At 47.7% G+C, this 25,983-nt stretch overlaps 1 protein-coding gene across 5 annotated transcripts in view; it reads left to right on the top strand.

Annotated features, from left to right (window-relative positions):
- Positions 1-25,983, top strand: part of ZFHX3 (zinc finger homeobox 3) — a 269,447-nt gene that overhangs the window by 66,127 nt on the left and 177,337 nt on the right. Inside the window, exons 1-3 of one of the 5 annotated variants that reach the window (XM_054841174.1) lie at positions 19,451-19,549; positions 22,407-22,511; positions 23,106-23,285. The gene's annotated coding sequence lies outside the window, so the exon portion shown is untranslated. Of the gene's footprint in view, positions 1-14,609; positions 14,933-19,415; positions 19,550-20,238; positions 20,328-21,794; positions 21,984-22,406; positions 22,512-23,105; positions 23,286-25,983 lie in introns of those variants that run through there. The other 4 variants (XM_054841179.1, XM_054841176.1, XM_054841175.1 and 1 more) reach the window with 4 other exon arrangements.

Here is a 25,983-nt window from a genome sequence, read left to right as displayed (position 1 = left end):
GGCTTTTTCATACATGTGGTAAACTCATTCTCTGCATTCCTAGAACCTGCCTGAGGATCAGGAGCGCAGCGTATGCTTGTTTTAGTTAAGGCTATTTGCTATTGCACCTCTCACACGTGTTGTGTCCCTCTTTTACACACTCTCTTAAAAACGCAAATGCACCCGCCTGGCTCAGAATTGGGCAAAGAAGGTGCAGTGTTCGCTTGTAATCTGGACCATGCTCTCAGGTTTTTGAGGTCCTGGGAAATCTCCTTGTGGATAACTTTGCTGTTCCTGTGCAGTTACCGCCTTCTCTTGCCCCTCTAATAAAGTATATTGGGTCTATATACTTTGGTTTTAGGGCTGTCTGTTAGGCTTCTTAAGATCTTCTCTTTTTTCCATCTAGTTGAGGATTTGTTAGGTTTTTTTCCTCCTTTTATGCTTTTTTGAAGAAGGATTTTTTTTTTAAAATTCTGCCATGGACTGCATGCCAGCCATGCCTTTCCCAGTCTGCTATACAAAGGTAATCCTCTCACCGTACAACATCTAAGTTCATCCTCTTTCTGTGCATTAAGTTTAATAACAAAAATCCCAAGAAAGTGGTGTAAAAACTCCTCCAAACCTTGCCTCCAGGCTTGCTTGCCCTTACGGTTCTTCAACCCAGAGAGGTTTAGCCCCTCTTTCCTCAAATGATCGTGCCCTTTCCCTCTGTGTTCTGTTGGGTAACAGCAACAGCATCTTCCTTTGCACGTCAGTTGAACTTCTCTAACTGTTCCTGAGCAGGAGGAACATCAGCTAATGAGGTGGAATGTTTCAGGCAAAGGATGCGAAAATATTATAAACAACATATAATATTATAATATACAATGTGACATATAATGTCTAATATAATATAATATTATAGAAAAATCATGACATGCAACCCTGTAGTGCACAACTTGGAGCTCATGTGGCAGAACAGGCAATCATTACAAATCTCTCATTAAAGCGAAACATCTACATTTTGGGAATTTAATACGTCGCCTCCCCCCATCCTGTCATGTTGTACAGAGATCGCTTTGCTTCTTGCTGGATATGATTTGGTTCTCAATGTTATTCCTATGTTTTTTGTTAGTCTCTGTTTACTTTTTGACTTATTCTCATTTAGGCAGCTGAGATTTCTCATTGTCTTCAGAATTCATGTAAAAGGTTTGCATCATTTTCTGCAGCGTGCACTGGGGAAATTACCAATTCAACACATAGCCGCACCGAAACTTTCTTTAAAACACTCAATAAACATGTGACGCATAATGTTATTTACCACCTGGCTCACCTGACAACATTCTCTGGAAATTTCTTAGCACGATGCCAGCATTAAAAAGTCTTAAAACTGTGGCGTAAGCCTAAAGGGAAAGGTTCTCTCCATTTTAATAGTCACGTCAGATAGGAAGCCAGTAAGAGTCATGATTTAAAGAAGTTCTCATAAGGCTGGGAATAATTATACTTTCGGCGCTGCCGCTGGTTTGCGATGTCATCCTCAGGAAGTCACGTCACTTCCCCGCTCCAGCGCGGTGGTGACAGGTCCCTCTCGTTTCAAAGGCGTGTTGAGAGGATCAGTTAACACTTTTCCATCATTTGCCCTGTGCTAAGCATGAAGCGTCTCTATGGTTAGCAGCTACACGAATAACCACGCGATGCTCTGGGCTTATTGATCCGGCTCCTCCGCGTGAGCCTGGGTGGCCACCTGTCCTCCGAGGGGCCGGATCCTGCTCCTCTTCGTGGGGAAGTGGAGTCTTACTCCCACGGAGAGTATTTGTTTAAGAGGATTTCCTTTCTCATGCAGGGACAGCAGTAGCCATGCCAATAAGGGTGGGAGCGATTATGAGAGATTGACTGGTGGAATATAATCCCTGCGCGACGCTGATCGGATTTGGTGAAGATTGCGTTTCAAAGGTAGCAGCTCATCCTGCTCCAGGAGTGGTGTTCCACCCATAAATAGGGCTTTAATGAGATCCGACAGGCCTGATTTCTCTGGTGATACAGTAAAACAACAGGACCAATTCTGATGGTTTGGGGTCCTGACCTTTAACAAGGACTTGCGACGTAGGGCAAACTGCCCAAGAGAGATGGAGGGGCAGGAGGCCAGGGGGACAAGGTCGGCAGATAATGAAGTGGTCAGCATTGGATTTCTGTCACTCACGGCGGTTAAGTACAACAGTGAGGGACTTCAGTAAAAGAAACTGTGAAAGAGCACATGGAGAAAATAACAGAAACCAGGGAATCTGGGCAGGATTTCAGTCCCTTTCGCTGTGAACTCGAACAGTTCGAGTGACTTTGGTAATGAAGAGGGTGAGCGCAGAAATCATGCAAAGAGCGAGAGAACAAGGAGGGAGCGAGAGAGATTAAAGCGAACAGAGAAGGAAATCCAAGGGGACTCGTCATCTGAGCGAGTACCGCGAGCAGGTGCTGAGACCCAGAGAAAGGAAAGGAAGCAGCCGCAGCAGCAACACAGAGGTCGAGAGCAGAGGTGACTGAAGACGGAGCCCTTGATTTACCTGGCGGCGCTGCGGCAGCCGTTTGTGGCCATCCGGTTGTTCCTGCCCCCCGCGGCAGGTGAGGACGCTCCTGAGCGCCGCCCTGGCCAAGGACCTGCTCACAGTGGCGGTCGTGGACCTGCGGCCATGGAGGAGCAGCGCCCCGACCACGCCACGGTGCTTCCAGCCTCCACCTCTGCCTGGCGCTGGGACCTTCTGCGGGCTGCCGGGCGCTTGTCTCCTTTTAAGTTCCTTTGTGCTGCTAGGTCTAAATTCAGTGGGACTGGTAGCTAAGAAAACAACCCATGTGGGATCAGACTACCTGCTGCGAATTCAAAGAGCAAAACGGTGAGAGACAGAGGAAACTAAGACCTATTATTAAGGAGGCACTGACAGGTGATTGTGTCCAAATTTAAGATCTGTTTCCTTTTCAAGTGTCCTCCTTTAGACCTGGCTTTAATAGAAATATTTCATTACAATTTTGCTAATACATCTATCTAGGCTACAAGTGATAGAAATTAAATGCATTCGACCCAAACACCAAAGAATTACATTACTGAACAGCAACCCCAAAATTAAGCTGACCAGAATCAAAAGTGAAAATGAGAAGTCTGGACATGTTATTCATGTCCAGACATGAAGGGGATGCTAGACAGGATGCTAAAAGCATGTAAAATCATAAGTAGGAAAGTATATTTTAAAAACACGTTAGGCTCAGTAGCCCAAGCTACTTTTATTTACATGGAGAAAAAAAAAAATATATTGTTTTAGCATTGCTGATCCCTTTGGACATGTTCAAACTGCAGAGCCTACAGAGAACAAACCCGTTCAATCAGATGTGTACAGTAGTTTCTTACACAGACTAAAATAACCTGTAGTCTCGGCTATACAACTCTAAGAATGGTTGCAGAGAGCGACCTGCCTCTATATCGGCTTCAGTCAATGAAAGGTTTGTCTTCAGTTGTTTTTTCTTTATTTGGGTGTCTTATTGTTGCTTTTTTTCTTTTGTAAATGTGAACATTGAAGCCAGGCAACCTGTTAGAGAGGTGAATTGCATGATTATACTGCATTGTTTTAATTTGTCTTTGGATGAATTCTCATAAGCTTTCATGAGAAAATCTCCCATTAGAAGCATTCATTTAATTTAAGAACAGTTGGGAGAGGAAGGGTTGAGATGACAGATGGAGACTGTGGGTGTCTTATAAGAGAGAGCTGAGCTTTTTGTATTTATCTTTTTGTGGCACATAGTTGCTGTTCTCTGCTGCTTCCATTTTTTTAATCTGTGCTTTTTTGTGCAGTATTTCTTAGAAATCTCTCCTCTTTTGTACTGTAAGTCTAATAGATTTCATTAGTTTTTCCTGTACTGTGTCAGCTTTAAAACATAACAATATAACACAGGATAGGGATGCAGCCTGGTAAGAAAGCAGAATAAAATAGGCTGAGCCTTAACATGTGGATTTCAATCCAGTTTTGAATTGCAGAGTATTTAGCAGAAAAACATACTGAAATACAGAACTGATTTCTTCACTAAACCACCTTACTGATTGTCCAGCGAGTAGGATGCGCACGCTGAAGACAGTTTTCTAGCTTTGCCGATGCCTTCGCTATGTAATTAAAGGTTCACTGTCAGAAAGTGGCCTAAATCTCACATTAAACTTTTATTTAAATTAGTATCAAACTAAGTATAAGGTTTCAAAGCACTGATCTTTAAAAAGCGCCTATATAAAAACTGTAGGATTTCTGCATGTAAATGTGCACGGCTAATGTTTGTGGCCCAGGCAGTTCAGCTTGCAAAAGCTGCATGAAAACCACATACCTTTAATAGTGTAAAAGTCAGCCAATAATAGAAACGAGGACAACAGCTTGGTTTTATAAATACCTAAAAAACCCGCAAATACCAATACATTCATATGGAGAGTCCAGCTGCTGACAATATTTTGATAATCATGTCCCTGGCTTGTGACTTATACCTCTTTTAATGGTCTTTAAGTTATAATGAAAAATAATTTGTAAGTTGTAATGCCTATGCATTAGGGCAGCCAGGGCCCTTCACAGAACTGATTAAAATTTAAAAGTAAAATTAAATCCTGTTAAAATAAGATTGAAAACAGTGAAATGTTTGTTCTATATAAAACTTGCTTTGCTCTGCAATATAAGAAGCAAGCTATAAATATAGGGCAAAAATTTCAAACATTAGTCTGACTTGTTCTCACTATGTTACACATGAATTTATTTGCATCTGTATGTGCTATCCCTAAATTTGCATTGCACATAACAAATCAGTTGATAGAAGAAGCAAAGTACATTCATTAGATTTTTGTTACTTTTCCATGGAGCTTTTAACTTAATATTACCAAACCAGAATTCCGTTTTTTTCCCTTACTCTTCACAATTTCCAAATGATTTGATCAGTCTCTGTTCAAACGGCAAAACCTTTTCCAAGGCTCCATCATCTCTTGCCCTGATTACCACAGCCACTTCTTTTTGTCCTCCCACACGTTTCAGTCCATATAAAATACACTGCCATAACAGTCTTTCTTAGTATTTGATTTGTCCGGTTTATCCCTTCAGATGTCTTGTTCCTTCTCCATCCCTCCTTCCTAACAAGTCAAGCTTCAAGTTCACCACCTCCAGCCCTTCCCCTTCCTGTTTCAGTTCATGTTCCTGTAGTCTCTCCATCAGCTTCATCGGAGATTGAACCTCTACACTTATTTCTCTTATTCTGTATATCTCATAAAACCATCTCTGTACTTTCTTCCATCAGTATCACCTCTATCGCTTCCCACAAACTGAACTGCAAAGCTTCTGCTTTCTCCTCTTTGAAGTCTGCACTGGACCTACATGACTTGGCTTTTCTTTCTTTAAGCTGTAGTCTCCCACGACGATATGGGAGCTGCGTTCCGTCACTGTAGTATGGAGGACCTGCGTGGTGAGCTTGATTCGGCCACCGCTGGTGCTGAAAGGATGGGAATGGGTTCATTTGCTTCGTGAGAAAGGGCAGCATCCCGCTTTACTCCGGGATGGCTGCAGTGTCGCACGGCAGTCTGCAAGGAGACGCCTCGCCCCCGTTAGCTCCCTGGGAGCCCTGTCCTGCTCCTTCCCTTGCCAGTACTCCAGCTCTGTAGGACGCACTAACCGGCGTCCAGCTCCCTCTTCCCTCCTCGGGGCATTGCTGGCTATGTTACAAACTCCTCTCCAGCAGATTTTCTAATATCAGCTGCCCCAACCCTGGAAACCATTATCCTGTGACCCATTGTCTTCACGAACAGCTGGGTAGACAGGGACATTCCTACATCTGTCTTTTCCTGCTGTCCTGATTTATTACTCTGTAAAATAATAAAATGTTAAAAAGGTTGAACCTGAACTGAAGCTATGACTATGACACTATTAATCAAACCGTTGGAGAACTACTTTATATGAGGTGCCTTAAGCACTGATCCAGCCCACTAAAAGTCAGCCTGAAACATAGTCTAAATTCTGAGTATTGGGCCCAGGAAAAGCGATTCTTGGTTGCTTTATGTTCTCTTACCGTGTGTGACCGTACAACGTAACAGACTCCACAGCAGCACTAATGGGAGCAATTCAGAGAGGAAGACAACCAAAAGCTGTCCTGATGTGCTGAGGAGGAAGCAGAGAGCTATAGGAGAGCTCCTCGGCCTCCTCCCGTCACAGGGCGATGCCACCGTGTTTCTGAGCGCCTTTCATACAGTAAGATTTCACAACGTGGTGCATCCTTTAGAGAATCATTATGTATGTATGTATTTTGAATTCTGAAGTCCTTCCCGATGCAGAGACACCTCTGGGCTGGAAAATGGGAGCATGAACACAATGGCATCACCCAGCAGCTTCAGGCAGAAAGAGCATTGCCACCCAAACGAGCCCACACAGCATCTCACCAACTTTTAGAAACTACTTTTGGTGAGCCATAACTCTTAAAACTTTCTGTACATTCAAGACTTGAGACAGGCTCTGTGGCAGTTGCTGGTCCCACGCTGGCATGAGAAGTGTCTCCAGCCGGCAGAGGCTGGGGCTGGAAAATCTGTGCTGCTTCCGCACGCCGAGCAAGTAACTCTCGCACTGGCCCTTAGCGGGATCTCGGGGAAAAGGGGCTGAAATCAAACCATTGCTTTCTCTCTGTGAAGTAGATATTTACGTACCAGCCACGTTTGCTCCATGAACCTTTCCCACACCTTTCCCATTTCCCATCACAAGGAGCTGGTGGTGCTGGGGCCGATGTGCAGGGTTGGCGTGCAGGGCCAGTGTGCGGGGCCGGTGTGCGGGGCCAATGTGCAGAGTCGACGTGCAGGGTCGACGTGCAGGGTCAGTGTGCAGGGCCGATGTGCAGGCTCAGTGTGCAGGGTCAGCGTGCAGGGTCGACGTGCAGGGCCGATGTGCAGGCTCGACAGGCTCTCCTGCTCCGCCAGCCGTCACGAGCTTCTCTTACCTCAGCCGTCGATGCCATGCTCGCTTGATGTCTCAGTTCCGGAGCACAGACGCTCCAGCTGCTATCTGGGAAGGCTCTGGCCCCAAAAATATTTAGTTAGCAGCCATTCAGTTAAGTGGAATTGACTTTTTATCAGCTTTCCTCTGTACGTCTGCCACCAGCGAAGGCCGTTTCCTCCTTCCCTCTTCTCTGCCTGTCAGTCCGCTCCACATTCCTATCGGCAGCCGTTAGCTCTGATCAATACTAACCACTGTGTAACAGCTCACGCATGGCTGCCTTAGTTTGCATCGATCAGACCCTTCTTCCAACAGGTAGCCGGCTATTTGAGGCAACGACTTGAGATAAACACCTACTTTTACTTCAGGCTAATTCATTGCGGAGGGGTTTCAAGGAGACCCGGTGCCCGACTTCAGAGACTCGCGGAGATCAGAGACTCAGCAACTGCCTGGGATTATACGGGGCCATGTTATTTTCCCCTTCCCTTCTGAAATCCAGCCTGTAAAAACAATGCTACCCAAATACTTTCAGAGAACCTAGACTGAAAGTTACACCTCAAACTATTCTAGTTAGGAGAACTTGGCGGTTTGGAAAACTAAGAACGTGAGTGCTGATTAGAACCGGGGGTGGGATGGCCGGCTGGGCAGTAGGATCTCCTGACTGTCCCGTCCAGCTCCTTACCGGCTGATCCTCCTCGGCTGCAGTGTGGTGTCCGGGGCCCGTGTCCCCAGGACCCCGCATGCCCCGGTGGGATGCAGCATCCCCGGCCTCCGGCAGAGCCAGCCTGGCCCAGCGCCGGGCACTGCCCCGCTCCCACGGGGCTGGCGGGGAGCCGCGGGGCACTGCGGGACGAGGCTCACTGCACGAAGGCGCGCAGCCTAGAAACTGTACCAATACTAGCAAACATTCAGCGTCCTGACAAATCAGATTATTTTGCTGAAGCGTGAGGCACACAGACTCCAGGACAGCACCTTCGGGCCACCTGTCCTGTTTAGATGCCGTAACATAACGCAGAAAGCGCTAAGAACATCGATAGGAGGAACCTCTGCAAATCTGACCAGCAAACGGCAGCATGCCAGCCATCTCACTTCTCCTGTACTTGCTGCTGTCCCCCACACTGCCGGCACTCGGGAAAGCAGCAGCCGTTTTGAGGGAATCCCAACAGATGTCTTTGCACAGACACACTCGCTCCACGTACTCACCCCTGCACCAGACCCCGCTTTGCAGCTTTGATTTGTAGGCTTGGAGAGCGGAGAGGAGCACACGAGTGCCTTTGCCAAAGGTGAAGGTGCAGTTCTTAACCCGACTGCTAAAAAGCCCGTCGATCAGACACGTCCAGCCCGGAAAGCCTCTCGGAGAAGTTAATTACACACACCTTTTCTGGTCGGTTTGTACCTGTGCCGGTTACAGAGGCGGAAGGGCTGCAGGGCTGCTACGGCAGCTACAAACTTTCCAGTGAAATGAGTGTTTATTATTATAGGTTTGATGCCATTCCTGAAAGGACCTAATCAACAAGTAATAAGGCCTCAAGAGAGCAATTAGAAACCTGAACTTTAACTCCCTCATACCCACAGCGTAGAAAGCAACTTCTGCTTTGGTTTTGGGTACGCAGCCTGGTATCTTACTCAGGAAGAAACACTGAAAATCTGAAATATAAAATAACTGCAGACAAGTGTTTGAATTTGAACAATGAGGTACAAGATTAGTTTCTAGGGCAGGGTGAATGTGTGCCTGGCAAAAAAGCACTAACGGTTTGGGGAGATTCATGCTCAAATATACAGCCTCTATCATAGCTGGGTTTTTTCAATGCTTCTTCCTAGCTTTAGACAATCACTGAGGATGTTCGGTGCCTGCATACTTGGAGCATCTGCCCCACTAAAAAAAAAAATCGCCTCAGTTTTCCCACTTGTAAAATAATGTCTGCCTAAGTGCAGAAGCTTGAGATACTTGGTTTGTTTGAAACTTGTTTTGAATACTTGGGACAGGACATTTCAGACAGGAACTGCACATTGAGTAATTCCTGCCATAGAAAGTCACGTGGCTACTGGAAAGCAAGAAATTGCATAAGAATACATCTGCGTAGCACGGCTGCATCAGTGAGCATTGCCCAAGAGGGCTACTATCCCTTCCTGCCTGCCTGAGAGCATGGAGGATGCGCTTCACTTTGCAGGTTACGCAGAGCCATGGCAACGCTAACGTGCACCCACAGATTGCTGACATTCGTGTTACTTGAAACTTAAGAGGTGTGTTTCTAAAAATTGTTACAGAGTTTAAGTATTTTTTTCAATTTTTTTCCCCCAGTACCGTATTTGAAGGCCATGTCCCCTGGCAGAACGTACATCTGTATGTAGGGAAGAGAGCTGTGATTGTTGCACATTTCCCTTTCAACAGGAACTACAGAGAGAAAACAAATGCTCCTGCGATACACAAAGCCAGGAAGAAAACTTTTCTCATGCACCTATAAGATTTGTTGTCCATTTTGAATTTCTTGACTCTTCAGCGGCCTTAGTGGGTTTCCAGGCCATGGCAGGATGAGCAGACTGACCTCTGTGTAGTGGTAGTTGGTACCTTGTGAGATAACTATAAAGTCCAGAATTTTTTTACATTATTGGCCCTTGCAAGTCCTCCCTTTCCCGTGAGCGTGGGGCTAGGGGTACCCAAGCTGCTGCACTGAGCATCCTCAGCAAGTCTACGGCACGCATCTCCATCGTGTGTCCACCAGAACTGACCCTGCTTGGCTGAGGATTAAACCAAACAGGATGAAAGCGATGCTGGCTAGGAGAAACAGCTGAACAAGTTGGCAGTGGCCATGCCTGCCGCTCCGCTGACAGCTCGTGTCTTCCAACACTGTCTCCTCTGACCAACTCAAAACTACTGTTTTTCCTGTTGTGCAGTTGTCACTGCAGAAGTAAAAATAGTACTGAGTAAACAGTGAGAGGTATCACTGTAAGGATGAGGCAGAAGTCCTGCTTAATTGTTCCTAGGAGAGAAGGCAGGCATATCCCTTCACTGAAGCGAGCGTCACGCTATCAGGAATGATCGCTATCATGTGGAAATGGGACAGCACTCTGGGAGCACGCCGCAGAGCAGCGGCCAGGGGAGACACTTCAGCATACCCCAGTTTTCTCTGGAAGGTACATAAAGCCAACAGGCCCTGGCAGCATGCGCATGGCTTGTCGTGGCACTCGGCTGACGGCAGGTACGTGTAGGTACCCAAGGCTTTTGCAGCCAGCGGTTCCAGAGCTGTCGAGGTGAGGTCCTGCTCTCTTCTGGAGGTGGGAGCGCCCAACCTAGACCAGAGCCGCACTCTTCCCACTCAGACTTGCAACTGGGAGTGCTGGTGGTGCCGCCACGTTCCCGTACCGAGCTCGGGATGCCAGGTGCCGTGGCCTGGCGCAGGAGCCCAAAGGGCTCTGTCCCTGCCAGCCACGGTGCCGGCGCAGAGGGGAGAGCTGAGCACACCCAGGAGCCTGAAGACTGAGGTGAACTTTTAGATATCCCAGCCTTAAACAAATTTAAGGTCTTGAAAAACTTCATTTGATGTATAAAACGGAGCCAGCAGAGGGAGTGAAATGCAGGGACGTGACACTGTCCATGGGAAAGGGAGCTGCTGGGGTTTTCATCCGGGTGCAGCTGGTTCAACGGCACTTCTCAAAACCCACCGTGTGTGCGCGCCGGCTCAGTCCAGGGCCGCGAGTAACGCGGGTATGGATGAACAGAGGCAGGTTATCACTTGTGGGAGCGAGAGGTTGTCTGCTGTATCATCATCATCAATGTAAACCAGACATTTTTGGGGCTGACACGGTTATGTTTCCAGTATGAAGAAGGTGACGAGAGGAACCTTAACTTCTCAGTTACTTCCTGGTCTGCAGGGGTTCTGAGTGCTGCCCCGTAGGAAGGTTCAAATGCTTTGTGTTTCGGTTGTTCTGGCACTGTTCCCATCATCCCGTGAGTGACCATGTAAAATACTGAGGAGAAGCCTAAAACAAAGTATGCCAATGCCGCTCCTTACTCTCTTCTGCCTCCTAAACGTCCTGGTCTTGGCATTATCCTGAGCACTAAATGTGGTGAGACATGCTTACAAATAGCTTCTTGCTGATTTCTTAGTTAACTTCTTTGAAAATAGGAATTTTGCAAATGGATTAGTTCTTCAGCATCCACTTAGGATTTCTTCTTTAATGTGTTTTCAAAGACAGAAATACGTTTTCCTCTTTTGACTGAGTGTTGGCCATCTTTGTTCACCATTCGATTAGAAGAGATAGGAAGTGACCTTTATTAAACTGTTTGCAATGTGTGAGCTTCCTCCTAGCTACTTCTGAAGGAGAACCTGCAGGAAAACGCCAACTTTAGTGGTCAGAGACCACTGTGGGACTTGGACTGAGAGGCACAACGCGCTCATTTGGGAGTTATTCTTCCAGGGCCTCTGCAGACTCCAGCAGACATCAGTTTGTGCATCGCTGATGTAATCAAGGTTGTAGCTGCAAATAATAACACCAAAAAGAGGCTGTATTATTATTTTTTTACTCAAGCTGAAATTTATGCACAGTAATACAATAAAATGCAAATTCTACAGCCACGGGTTCACAAAAGGCCCGAGGACCAGTGGTGTGACTTTTGCAGCACAGCTCTAACCCCAGCTCCCGCACAGCGCAGAGTCTGGTACGGCAGGCGAGGGAAGCACGGGATCCAGTCGGACCCAGGGTGGATGGGCAAACACAAGGTGGGAAACTGTCACCGTCATGTGAACAATCAAAGGGGCCTGAGGGCAGAGAGAGGGGACACTTTATGTAGTGAGGAGGCTGCACTTGCTGTTGTCCATCCAGCGGGAAGTTCCAGCGTGAGTGTGCCAGATTTCCCCAAGTATGACTTGAGCCTGCGTATGAATGTTAGTCAGGCATGATGTAGGTTGTTACACTGAGTTTTGTTGTTGTTGTTGTTTAGATGTAAATGTAATCACTGTAAATGAGAGAAATTTTACTAGGGAAAAAGGAAAAAAAAACCTAACAAAAAAACCCAGGAGGTTGGTGAAGCATCTCTTGGAAGCGTGTTTTTCTGAAAATCATCCCCAGCCTGCATATTTCCAGAAAGTTTCCTTTCAAAAAGTGCTAAGTACTCACTCCTCCAATGAAGGTTCAGAAGAACAAAGGGAAGTGATTTTTTCCTGCCAATTCAGTACTATACTTGATATTTGAGGGCAGGCGAACGCTGTTGTGAATCCCAGCTTTCAGGTTGCTGTTTCATACCTTCAAGAGGTAACTGATAATTACCCAGAGAGGTATGGGGGGGTTGAAATACTGATGTAATCAGTATTCACAACAAACAGTTGTGTTCTTCTGGATCTGATCTTCCTTATTCTGTATCTGTGTACTGTGACAAAGTTTGCTGCATAAATTAGACTGGATTTGTTTCCAGTGGCTCTGCCCCAGTGATGCCCCAGGGATGGTGGCTGGAACAGGCTGCACGTTTGGGATCTCTCCAGATGTATCACTGCCCACAAGTGAGTTGGTCTCAGTCAGCACTCTTTTCATCCCAATTTGTGGTCAATCTGGACCTGAAATACAGAGTTTGGGACGTCATTCTCATTTACTTTGGCTGTTAATTTATTTTAGCTTTGCAATGTTTTCAGTGAGTGTTTGATTAGCGTATGTGCCACTATGTGATAAATATTGAGAACTGAAAGTAGTCTTTTAGTCCAAAACGTCTGAAAGCTTTTGCTGTGTAGGGTGCGGATAATGAGTCTGTAGTAAGTTTATATCTCAGCAATTCCTACTCATTGACCATAACAACAAGAGTTGGAACTGATGGAGCTTTACGAAAGGCATTTAACACTAGTGTATCGAGAGGCAAGCTTTGAGGTACGGGAGTCTGGTGACCTGTTAGCTCTGACTCTTTTTTCAGCGGAAAAGGAAATTCAATGCAGAGGTAGTTTGGGATAAAAAGTATGATGTGATCAGCCAGCAGGGTTCCAAAAGTCAATGTAAGGGTCTCCTGGGTCTGTAACACCAGTCCAGTAACCAGGGCTTGGGAGGTACCACTTCTTGCTTTGCAGGACTGCTCAGAAATTTCCAACTTTTTACAGTCTCCTCTTTCCAGCATCCCATGTCGGTTTCAACCAGAAACTGTTCATAGAATTGTATATACTATATGCTTTTTTTTTTTTGGAAAAGTGTTTGTGTGTTTATACACCAGTTTTCAAAGAAACATTTCTTTTAGTAAAATACAAAAATGTAACAAATTGGTAGTCTCAATAATCGTGTTGAATACTGTGGAATTAGCTTAAAATTTAAGTTTTTCCTCCTTGAAATGAGATTATATTTGTGCCTGGATCAAGCAGTTCTGCACCAGTCTTGAACTTGTTAAAGATGAAAATCAGAATAACCACTGCAATATTAAAAAGGTAAAATGAGAACAAAATGGCATTTGGCCAATGTTTATGAATCACAGAATATGATCATGAAATCATAAGAATAACCACCAAAAGGTAAATAAATTACCCAGCCTACTACTTATTTTCATGTACAGTTTGACACAAAAGCTGAAGCCATGAATGATTTATACCTGTTTTAACAATAATACTCATTTTCCTGAAAGATGGTCAGCACTCAGGCTGCTGTGGGCACCGTGCCAGTTGTTGAAAGGTTAATGTCTCAGCAGCAATACATTAAATTATGAATTATACCAGTCCCAAAATGGAAGGTTATTAGCTCAGTATGTTTAATTAGCCCGGCTCGAACTTTGCCATCTGCTAGCGCTGCCCATCACTAATGCACAGCCATGTGGAATAGGAGGGTTGGAAATAAGATGCCAGGAGCAGGAGACCTTCCACTTCCACGCAGCCGAGCCTGCCCGGGATGCCGACACGCTGAAATCCTTGGTGGCTCCGAAGGCGCATCCGCACGCCCGGCCGTGGCCACGTCCTCCTTGGTAACAACCAAGTGGATCCCCAGACCCCGAAGAGGCGCTGCCAGCCGCACAGACCATGCTGAATGTCGCAGAGACATCAGGAGGACGAGGAAAGCCGGAGGGAGAAAACGCACGTCTTGTTTCGCCCGAGTCCTTCGGGCCCGTTCTCCTGCCAAAGCATTTGATTGATGTTTGCAAACCCTCATTAGAGTGTTGTGTCCTGGTTACGTCACACACCTTACCATGAGAGGAGGAGGAAGCAAGGTGAGGGCCCAGCACGTGCCTGAGCGGTGTCTGTGCCAGAAAAGAGGCGCTTCCCCAGCGACGGGACCGGAGGCACTGGCGGCGTTGCAACGGCTGGGTCTGGAACAGCAGGGCGTCCTGCGGGCCGGCGCTCGGAGATGTAGGAAGCAACAGCTCACGGTGGATTTATTTGCACAGCATCTCTTGCCAATAACTGCACAAGGCTACGATATTTAGTTTTTCAATAAATATTTAAATTTTACCTCTTTGCTTATTTATTTTTTAAAGGAACATACAGTAAATTCTGTTGATTTTTTTATTAGTTAAGATTACATCATACTTTTAAAATATGATGCACTAAGTATTACCATAAGTAATTATTCACCATTATTATGAAGGTGCTTTTGGGGGGCTATGTGTTAAAACTCAGGTCAGAAGTGTGCCCTGAAAGCGGACTGTACAAACACAGGGGAAGAACCAAAGTTGTAAGATGCCAAACACAGTCTTATTTTTAATTCTTCTTTTTCTAGGTAGGATAACCTTGCCAAGGAGGAAAGGAATTTGGACAGACTTAACATGCAGCCTGTGCAGCTTCCACTAGCTGGTCACTAAAATGAAGAGAGCGTTTATTCATTCCCATCCCGACACAGCCCACCAGAATTAAAAGTCATTTCAACCTACAAGGGAGATTGGGTCAAACACTTACTAATCCGCCCCAACCTGTCTACATAAAGAAGCCCATTTGATTCCGCTGGCTATCAAGTCTCCCTGTTTCTGTGCTGGAAGTGAAGAGTAACGGAGGAGTCTGGCAGAAATTAGAAGGCATCCAAGTCAGCGTAAGAGACAACACCAGGTAGAGGCTCGATTCCTTTTTCTTAATTTTCTTACAGTAATTATTTCTTCTCCTCCCCTTGAGTTTTTGCTGATTCCCTCTTCTTCACGTTAGTAAAGCCTCTGTACTTGTACTTCTGGAGCAGGTGGCATGGTTGGAATATTGGAGCAATATGTATTAGAGTGAAACCTGCAGACAGAAATAGAAAGTAAATGGAAGATGAATTGATCAGAGGAAAGGCAAAGGATGAAGGGGATAAAATAAAGGGAAGGAAAGGCAAGAAAAATACCTTGCCTGTGTACTACAGTAATTTATTATTTTTATATGGTGCCCAGGGTGTGCAGTATCTGTTTTACTGAAAAAAATGAAAAAAAGAGTTCTCAGCCCCAAACAGCCAACATATTAATTTATAATATGACAGCCTGACGAAGCAAGTAGTCAGGCCAGTGCGACGAGGAATAATTTAGTGCTTGCGGAGCATGACTTACTTTACTTTGGTGTCCACACATGTGTATGCCATCAGATGGAAGTCTCTTGGCTTTGTAATAACTTACTGCAGAAGAAAAAAATCCTCTTTCAGGAAAGTTCTGAGTGGGGGGGTGTCTGAGGGCACGGCAAGTGCTTTACCCGGAGGAGCAAAGAGGCTGCCGTTGCAATGCCTGAAGAAGGATGACGCCCGGGATGACGGCCCAAGGCAGGAGGGAGCACTGCAGGTCCCCCCTGACCGGGCTGCGGGGACGCTTGCAGTGGGCCAAGACGTGGTGGAGAGTTGAGGGGAAAGAAAAGGACTTAGGAGGAAAAACGGGAACATTTGCTCTAGAGCTGGAGATTCTAACGAGCCATCCAGGCGGGACAGCGAGGAGATGACCTGAAACAACACGCTCGAACGGGAGAGGGTTCCAGTGCAGACGCAAACCTGCCGTGACCACAGAACCAGGGGAGCAATAGCAAAGTTGTTTTCTAACACAGTTATTGCCACTTCAATTGCAATTTTATTCCAAAAGCAAATTCCAAAGTTTTATGTCCATAAAGGTTTAGACATAAACAAGAAAGAACTCAGGAAAGTGGTATGTACTGTATAAACAGTTCCACTTTATAATTAATGCTGGAGATCAGGGGAGCAGGAATAGCTGTGCATGTGTGGTCATTCAGATTTACTGTTGGTCTTATTAAAACCTAGTTCTGCAATAATTTTATGCCCAGGTAGGGGCAGAAAGAGAGCAGGATGCCCCCAAGCAACCCATAAATAGTGCGGTGAAGACAAAGCGTTTATTACTTAGCTTCACAAAGGCTCTGTAAGTGCTCTCCCAGGGTATGTATACTTGTACCCCAGATGCCAATTCTGCAAATTAGCATTATTTCTCAAAATACTATGCAAACAGAAGTCATTTGAATACTTGATTTCATCAGACAGAGTCACACATGGAAACATCAGTATCTTTCCTTTTTGCCGAGTGAGCAGAGGTTTTCACTGCCTGTCTTTTTATTTCTTTTGGAGCACTGTTACTGATGAAAAAAACTGGCAGGGTCTGGGATCTGTACGGAACTCATTCCACAGGATTTTGTCCCACCTCATCGCCCCATGCTGTCTTAAGAACAACTCCTGGGCATAAACTTTCCCATTTATCACCAGAGTGTGCTATTTTGAATCGTCTGTTTAACAGTTTAAATTACTATACCAAAACTTATTTCATGGCTGAGACACATTGGGAATTACAGGGAATTACAGGGATTTGGGATCCTGTCGAATTAGCTTTGGGATGTCCCTTTTTCATAAGCAGAAAAGCCACCAGGAAGTTCAGCTCAGGTTTTGTTGATGGGCTCTTATTTTATCATTGTGCATCCTACCACTGTAAGTTGTTCAAATTTTAGAAACTTTCACAATTTTTTAATCCATTTTTGTATTGCATTTCATGTAGAAATAGGTACCTTAGTTAATCGGATAACAGTAAAACAGGGTGAGGGAGACACATAAAATCATCTTTAAATGACAAAATTGTTTTCCTAGATAAAATATAACGGATGAAAAGGTGAATATGTCAGGATTTTCCAGGGCTAAAAGCAAGTGTTGCATTTTAAAGATGCCTATCTCTCCTGTTCAGTGGGATAAAGATACACATTTAATACCGAATTTTGCAGGATATTGGACTTTAACATCCTTGACATTAGAAATGTTGCCACTGACCAGGAGGCCAGCGTGGGGAGGTGCTGCATTTGCTGGGAGGGAGAAAGCACTTTTATAGCAGTAAATTTATTTTTTAATAATAATTTTTTTGGACCTGCTGATGTTTTGAATTGTGAGAATTAATTTCATGGAAATAGGAGAGGAAGAAATGGGCAAGTGAGCGTGATCAGTGGTGGATCAGTAAATGGACATGGCTTCGTGGTACTCCACGCAGCCACCATCTGCGCGCCTGGAAACACGTCAGGAGAATGTACGCCAACATCACGACTTACATGCTCTGCTCCCTCACGGCAAATTTTTATTATTCCCATTCCACAGCCTGGGAAAATAGGACAAAAAGTGGAGGAGTGAGTTTTGAAGTCCACTCCCATATGCCTTCATCTTCGGGTGCTTCTAGCGTACCCTGTGTCCTGCTCTGGCTGGTCCTTCAGCGCAGACAGCAAGTCTGTGGCAGAGCTAGGAATAGAAGCCAGGCCCTTGTTCCAAGTCCCAGATCCTCAAGAGTATTTTTAGGCACTTAATACCATTAATTTCATACTCTTTTTGGCCAAGGATCTTAGAAACAAGATCATGCTTCCTCCTGAAATAATTTTTAAAATCATACTTATGTGCTCTTGGACAGATCATGTACAGTTTAGCCCTATTTAGGGACAAATGGGCTTCAAAATTAGTTTTGGGAAGAGTTCTGCGTGGACTGTGCTTTTGTGCAGCCTTGAGGTATGTCTAAGGATAGGGAGGAGACGGCGCAGAATCTTTGTCTTCTGCAGGGCAAACAGCACCCGTTTGAGAGGGGCTCTGGCAGAGGGCAGGGGGGGCTTCGGCTAATGGCCGCACGCTTCAGGTTCCTTTTCTGCTGTCTCTGACAGGCAGCGTTCTGTGCTTCTGTATCCTCTTTATTTTGGTTGCGTCTGCCTTCTCTCAAACGCAAAATCTTTTACATTTAAAAGACAGCAAGACCATTGCTCACCAATATTTTGATTCAAATGGTGGTAGGATACACGGGGCACCCCTGAGCCCCGGGCACAGCAGGCCTGCAGCACGCTGGAGCCTCTCCAGCCGCAGAGCTGCAGCCCTTGTTCAGGCAGCTCATGCTGGCACGCTAAAGCTGACGTAGAAGGCGTAGAGAAATACACAGATTTCTACACACAATCATATTTTCATTGCGCTAACTCGGCAAATCCAGTTCAAGCCTTGCTCCTGCATCGTATCTATTATTAATTAATTGATTTCCTATAAGCTCGTTATTTAGTTCACTGTGACTTCCTCACAACGTGCACAGCTTTGCAGACCACAGAAGACAGTTCCCGTCACAAAGCGCAAACACGCCGAAAACGCCGAGTCAGGCAAAGGCCGGAGAGCGGCACAAGCAGCAGTCGGGTGCGCGGCCAGGCCATGGCACGCTCACACCCAGGTTATCCTTCTCTTTTGCTTACACACCCCGAGATCCCAACAGCTGCTGCCCCCTGATCTCCACGCCACCCGTTTCGCCCGGCCCATGCATCTGTGGCCCCGTCCAGCCCACGTTGCTCCTTGTGGACATCCACCCATCAGGTGAATGGATGAGCAGGGTGTTTTTCAGTGACTCCCCCATCACTACTGCAGGAAGAGAGGGTCTCAAGGGGGGTTTCGGGGGGCTGCTCATGGGGCAGCTGGGGCTGCCGCTGTGGGGACAGGGAGCTCTGTGTGGGAGGAGCACGGCTGCCCCAAGTGAGCATGGGTGAGAAAGGCCTCTGTGTGGCGGAGGCTGCGGGCCTGCCCCAGGCGTCGAGGGGCTCCTCTCCCTCGCTCCATCCAGCTCTGTTGGTAAACGTGCTTATTACAGCGCTAATGTCCTGCAAGTGGAATCCTACCCCCAAGTATATTAGGGTAATGAGTTCACACCTAACTAATGGAGACTTAATAGAGTTACTAATAGGCTGCCTTTTCCCCCCATGGTTTATGACCCCGTGGGCCGGAGCTGTCAGGGGAGGGAGAGGTGGGCGGCTGTGCTCAGCCTGTGCCCCGGCTCGGCCTCCGGCCTCCCAGCCTGTGCCTGGCCCGGCAGCCAGTTTCCAGGGACATCGTCTCTCCACCTTTCTGCGAGGAAAAATAAACAGTTTGAGGCTCCTGTGTCTTTATTAAACATTTCCTTTAAACTGCATACTTTGGCTCCCTGCCCGAACGCACCAAGAAAGCTTCCACAGAGCAGCTCGAGTCTGGAGCTCCGCTGCGGGCTTCCCAGGATAAAGAACCCCTGGAGGAGCGAGCACCTGTGCCGCCGGCTGCGGCCCAAGCCGTCCCCGGGGCTGCAGGCTCCCCAGGGCCCGCCAGGAGAGGCTGATGCAGCCGGCCAGACTCCCCACACCGACGGCGCCCGGGAGCGGCCCTGGGGAGGAGAGCGAAGGAGGCGAGGAACCGGCAGCGCGGTTTGCCTGGCTCCGCTCTCCGGCACACAGACGCGACGTGGCAGCGAGGTGGGTGGGGAGGCGGCTGCTCTACGGCGGCAAAGTTCGTCCAGTGCTGTGGGCTGAGAGGGTTTGATTCGTAGGTGTAAAGGGGGTTGGGAAGCTGCTTTGGCTGGGAAGCAAAAGCAACCGTAGGTTTAAGCCTGTCGCACCAGACGAATGATATGCTGGCGTTAAAAGACGTGTGCTTCACCCGCCGTCGGCAATACGGTTGCTGGCCGTCGGTGTGGGGTCGAGCGCGGGTTGCATCCCCGCCGACGCGGGGGCTGCCGTCACGCCCCGGGGCGCGGAGGGAAGCGGCGTGCCAGGCCGCGTTGTTGCGGTGGACAGGACAACATGTCTCTGAGCTGCCGCAGGAAGCAGCAGCGCTACGGCGCCGGCGGCAGCCCCGCGGCGCGCAGGAGAGGATTTGCAGGCGTGGGCTGGCCGGGCAGAGGGACGAGGGCGGCGGGGGAGAGGGGCTGAGCGTGGCGGGCAGCGGGGAGGGGGCACGGTGGCGGGTGATGTCAGCATTTCCTTCTGGATTGGTCATGTGCGCTTGCCAGGTAAACAGTCTAGAAATAGATGGGAGGAAGGCAGCGGATGGAGCGTGCAGCCGGGCTGGAGGAGCTCTGCCTTCACCCTTTCCTCCCCGCTGCCGTCCTCGCGGCGGCCTCCCCTGCCTTCAGCGGGGTGCTGGGAGCAGAGACAGCAACGCAGAGGAGTAAAGCAAACCCATGTCTCTCCCGTGTCACAGCTTTAAAGCGTGGTGCCCACTCTGGAAGACAGTGCTGGCAGATCAAAGGAGGTAGAGTTTGTTGATTTTCCAGGCGGTGGTTGCAGCAGACCTGCTCTGTCCCCTCCCTTGCTGGAGGAGCCCAGGTGAGGCGGGTGAGGCTTGCTCCCCCTGGGCTGGAGGCACCGAGGGGTCCTCTCCGGCGGAGGGGCCCAGCTGCCAGCCAGGCTGGCGGAGCCAGGGAGCTCTGCTGCTCCCTGGGCTGGGAACTGGTTAAATCCAGGCGTTCCTTGCAAGCATTGAAGGTGGCTTACGTCGTGTGAAGCGTTTCCAGCAACTGAACAACACGAGTTCAGGTACAGAGAGCTCCGCAACGTGCCAAGAATATTCTTAGTTTGCTCTTTCCTCATTCACTAGAAATGTGCCTTTTCTGTGATGCCTTTTGGAGCAGCCTAGCAGTTAAATTAGTAACTACGATAAAAACTACCTGCGCTGCTTGGAGACGGGGTTTTCTAAATCCCCAGTCATCCCAAACGACGCGTGGACTGAGCCGCCTGCTGCGGCTGGGAGCCTAGTCCTCCAGTCCCCTCCCTCCTCAGTGATCGCAGCAGGAGAAAGGCACAGCACCGGGCAGGCTCCTGCCTGGGACAGGGACTGTATTTTTTCCAGGCAGGACAGGGTATTTTTTTCGGGCACTTTCCAGGTGTGATAGTATGATACTGTGCATCATCTGTATGCCTGTCTTGTCTGGAGCGGCACAGAGAAACTGCAGGGACAGAAAGCTGGGGAAAACACTCTCACAGCCACTGCTGATGGCCAGGTGTCTGCTTCTCCCTGCTCAGCGCTTTCTTTTGCCCCCAGAAAACAAAGCTGCCGTCATAGCAAGTACCCATAAAATGCAAGGCATCCTGAGTGCAGAGATTAGTGGTAATTTTACAAGGACTCAAATAACGTTGGTCTGCAGGGTGCAGCACTGCCTTGAAAGGGAACAGCAGACATTTCCCCTGGAAGCAAGTTTCCTCTTTAGAGCAGTTTACGGCCGAGGCGCAGTGTCAGATTGTGGCACAAATATACTATCAGCCTTTGGGTTGGAAGACAGACATTTGATACCTCTTTCTGCTGCCGAAACGCACTGCCCAGACACGACTCCCAGCACGGTTATTTTTTGAAGCATTATGTAATTGGATTGCATGGTCAGTAGTGCTTCCTTAACAAGCCTTTCAGCAAACCCTCTGCCTGCCGCAGCCAATCCTCAACCCTTACATACACACTTACTCACGCAGGCTCAGTCTGGAGTAAACTCGCTGCTAAATACAGTTAGAAAACAGACGAAACCAGGCTCGGAATAGATCATCCGCTCCCTGCGCTACGTGAGACGTGGTGCGGCCGAGCTCTGAGCACTGCTGGTGTGAAAACGGGGTCGCGCTGGCATCTCCCGGCCGAGGGCCCGCTGGCTGCCTCCTCTGCTGTGCCTCTTTCTAATGGGGGAGAAAAAAAAAAAAACAAACCCTGCTTTTTGGAGCACATACAGGCAACCGAACCCGGGGCTGGTCCCGGTGTCCCTGTCCTCTCTCGCCCTGCCGTGACGGCCCCGTACTTTGGGGACCAGCTTTGGAAAACCTCTCCTGCTGCACTCAGGCCCAGAGCGGCACCAGGGCCTTTATCTCCTGGGTTTTGGTGTAAGCTGAAGCGCCGAATTAGGAACCCAGTCTCCAGATACCTTCACAGGTCAGACCATACCCTGGTCCTGCAGCGCAGCCCGCAGTGGTGCCTGGCCAGCCTGGCCCTTCGCAGGGGCTTTGCAGGATCTTCCCTCTCCTCCGGCCACTGTCAGCCCGCGGGTTATGGCTCTGCTGAGTCACGGCTTCCTGTTTGTGATTGCTGACTAGTGGCAGCAGTTGCAGAAGCAATAAGAGATATTAAAAAGTGTGAACTTCCACTGGGACCAGAAGATACAATTAGGGCCGTGCCAAGAAATACACTGCAGCAAGCTGTTGTTTAAAGGGATGCGGAGCACGGCAACCCCTTCTTCCCTTGCTGCAGGAAGTAGGAAAAATGAAGATCATTAGCCTTTTATCATCTCTGAACCCAAATAAAAATTGCGTTTGACTTCTGAAGCTCACTCTGGCTCTTTTCCATGCTCCTCCTCAGAGCGCTTGATCCAGCCTTCCAGTCTGGGTCTCCTCTACCTGCTCCTGCCGAGACATAGGGATCCTTGTTTCTTGCTTTCACCTAAGACTGATTCTCCGTGGAAAGGTGACATGATACTGTGTAAAAGGGGCTGCTTTAGAAGGCGTGCACAGCCGTAATGTTATTTCCATTCTTTTTTTAATGGGAAATATCTCTGGGGAGAAGCATGAAAGTGTATGGAGAAGGTGCTCTTTGATCATTAAGATCTAAATGCGGCATCCAAACAGCATGGCTGTTTCTTCATATTATGCTGAAATTCATCTTAAAGCACTGCTCCTGGGTGGGCATTTTTCCCATTTCTCCTTCCTTGAACATTTGGAAGCATTGCCACCAGTTTCATCCCCAGCTCTGGTGATAATTGTCCCCAGAAGTTATTTCTCCACCCTATTGTTTACTGTATTTATATTGGTCTTTCAATTTGTATTTTAAATCCATAGTAACTTTTTAGCCTTATTGTCAGAATATACGTTCTAGTTATCCAGCTATTAGAGGAATTAGAGGATGGTGTTCTGTGGACTCTGTGTCACTGGAGGAGAGAAAATGTGCTTAGGCTGGTCTTTTCTGGATTGAAGCTATAGTAGTTAGCAGCTAAGAAAAAAAAAATCTTCACTTTTGTACTGACATTAGACTGATTTTTATTTTTTTTTAACCCTGTGACAGACATAAGGCTGAGGACTGGCACAGAGAACATACATTGAGGGAGGAAAAAAAAAAGCACCCCACAACCTCAGTTATTTCAACAAATACCAAAAGTGGATTGAGAGTGGATGAAGAGGAGGAGGAGGCAATAGTGAACACACAACACAGTTCAAGCTGGCAAGGAGCCCTTTCTTGAAGAATGTAAGTTTAACCTTTAGCATTCAAGTGTCTGGGCTTAAGTGTCATTATGAGCAATACTTTCCTCCAGCACAGCCTCTCCTGCCTGGAGGAGGGTTCTGTGCAGCCTCATCAGTTTTCCCCTTTCCTTTACTGCGTATAAAAATATGTATTTCTGTCTGCGTACGCTCAGCAAAGTTACTTTCAGCGGCAGCGCCTCACTTGACAGAGCCAGGGTGGCCCTGGACGGGTCTGAGGGAGGTTCTGCCCGGTCCCGGCAGCTGCCGAGGTGGCCGGCGGAGGCTCCGGTGCAGCCACGGCCTGACAAAGCGAGTGCTTTGCCAGACGCGTGTTCACTGCCCGAAATCTGGTTGAAGATTTTGTGCCCCAGACTCACACGTGGAGCCAGCTGGCGGGGCCGGGGCTCCCCCCAAGCAGTGACCTGTGGCCAGCCTCTGTGTCCAGGGCCTCGGGCTGCCCAGCCCAGGGGCGGCCGGCACCGGGCACCTCCGCAGTTCATCCGCCTTGTTTTGGCTGCAGGAAGAAAGAGGATCTGCCGGCGAATTGCTTTTGCGAGAAGCAAACTAAAATGAGAAGGAGGGAGGGATGGGCCTGGTGGTGTTGTCGCCGTCATCCCCCCCCCCCACCCCCCCCGCCAAGGGCTAATCTCACCTTTTGATGGAGGCAACATAGAAAAAAATTAGAGAGACAGCAGCAGACAAACATCAGACCTGGCTGCAAATGGACAGGCTAGATGTGCCCCCCCAAATCATCTCCAGCTGTAAAACACTTCAGGGATGATAGAAACCACACGCATCCCAGGCACAACCCAATCTGCAAAGCTGCATTCCAATAAAAACGCAGCATGGACGTAAAAGAAATACTGCCCGGGATTCCTGCCCCGGGCTGGGTGCTGGGGTGGGAGGCACCCCCTCAGCCCCGGCTGCACCCCCCGTCCCCAGCCGGGCGCAGGGCTGGTCTGGGTGCCTGCTGGGGCATGGAAGGAGCAGCGGAGCCCCCCCAGGCATCGCTGCAGCTCCCCGGCGCTCGGCTCCCCGTCCCAGCCCTCCCATGGCACAAATCAAAGCGGCTACGCTGGCTAATAGGGGAGGGTCGGGGTTAGCTGCAGGGTACATCGCCGTCTGAAATCAGAGGCTGGAATCCGAATTTCAATAAGCATGCCTCGCATCGGAGGCTGTGCTGCAAATGTCAAATGTGCTTATGTTAAATACAGGTAATATTCTGAATGTACGTTTGAGAGGATGATTCTTTCAGATATCTTGTCTGATGAATTTTGCATCTTGCATTTGTGATTTTTCCATGCAAAGAAGTACAGGTTTTAGAGGAATACGAGCATATATTTATAAAGAGGTAAAGATGAACTATTTGATTAACTGTAGCAAAGATGCTATGTCAGATCAGATTTCTCACTGCTTACAACTTGGGTTTTGAGTACGTGGTTACTATATAGTAAGTACAGATGGTATTGGTGCTTAACTTACTGCATAATTCGATGCAGGCTTTTCTGCAAATCTCCATCTTAATTCTAAAATAATTTTGAGGGGAAGAAGGCAGCCAGACTGTTTTCCAAGGCGTGTTTGGTACCTGACTTGCGCTGAAAGATGAAAGATTTGCAATGCTGCCATTTGTTCCCGACCCACAGTGGGGGATGACTACAGGACTGCACCAGCTCTGGGCCAGCGTCCCTCTGCCACCGGCACAGCCCAAAAGAGCCAGACTAGCCCCGAGAGAAGCCAGGTTGTTTTAGTCACCGTATTGACACACTCTGAATTTTGTGGAAACTACCCTGTAAAACAGAATTCTTCTCAGTGCTGGAAACACTTTTTTTTTTTTTCTTTCTAATTCCATGGGAACTGTAATTTTATTTTGTAACTTATTTCCCTCTCTTTTCCTTTTAAGATGGTTCCCAAACATTTATTGTGGGATTTTTCATTTAAAATAGTTTTCTAGGGAAATTACTGTGACAGTGATTTAATTGTTTAATTAAAATGTGACATTGATGACAACATAAATACAATAGGCATGAGGTGATATAGGCATTAAACAAGTGCAATTGTGGAATACATCCATAGAGTACTCTGAGCACACAGAACAGCTCACAAAGAAATGATGTTCAATATTTATCAGGTTAGTGAGTCCTAATTAAATGCCAAGACTTTTTTCTTCATTTCTCTAAAAAAGCAAAGAAACATATAGATGTATTCCAAGTGTTTATTTCCATTGCAAACTCATCTACTCATCTCGCGTTAAGGCCTGCAAAAAAAGCCAATTCGTGTTAAAAACCTGCCAGCTGACTTAAAGGGCATTTATCAGCCTGACTACGGCAGCCTGGCCAGAGGTTTGGGATAGCTGGATAGCCCACTCATGTCCCATCACTCCAGTGGCTAGAATAAGTTCAGTGATGGCAAAATGGACAGATTTCTTTTAATAATCGGGTAAAACCCCAGGAATATAATGAAGACAAAAGAAGAGAACAGATGTTCCTCTGAATGTCCCCCCCCAGCCCAAACCTCTCCCGCATCCTGCGGTACGTCTGTGTTCCAGAGAAACACGCGCGCCCCCCTCTAGCACAGCCACCCATCTCTCAGCAATAAAGGAGGCAGCCCCCTGCCCGTTACACAACGCGTACGTGCCTCCAGAAGAAATTCACGTTATCTGCCTAGAATTGCTCAGCAGCGCGTCTCTCCAGCCCTCTCTTTCT

Source organism: Grus americana, chromosome 13 (genome assembly GCF_028858705.1).
Source record: "Grus americana isolate bGruAme1 chromosome 13, bGruAme1.mat, whole genome shotgun sequence".
In the NCBI taxonomy this organism is placed as follows: domain Eukaryota; kingdom Metazoa; phylum Chordata; class Aves; order Gruiformes; family Gruidae; genus Grus; species Grus americana.
The sequence above is the reverse complement of the archived record's forward strand: the minus strand, read 5'-3'. Positions and strand labels throughout refer to the sequence as shown.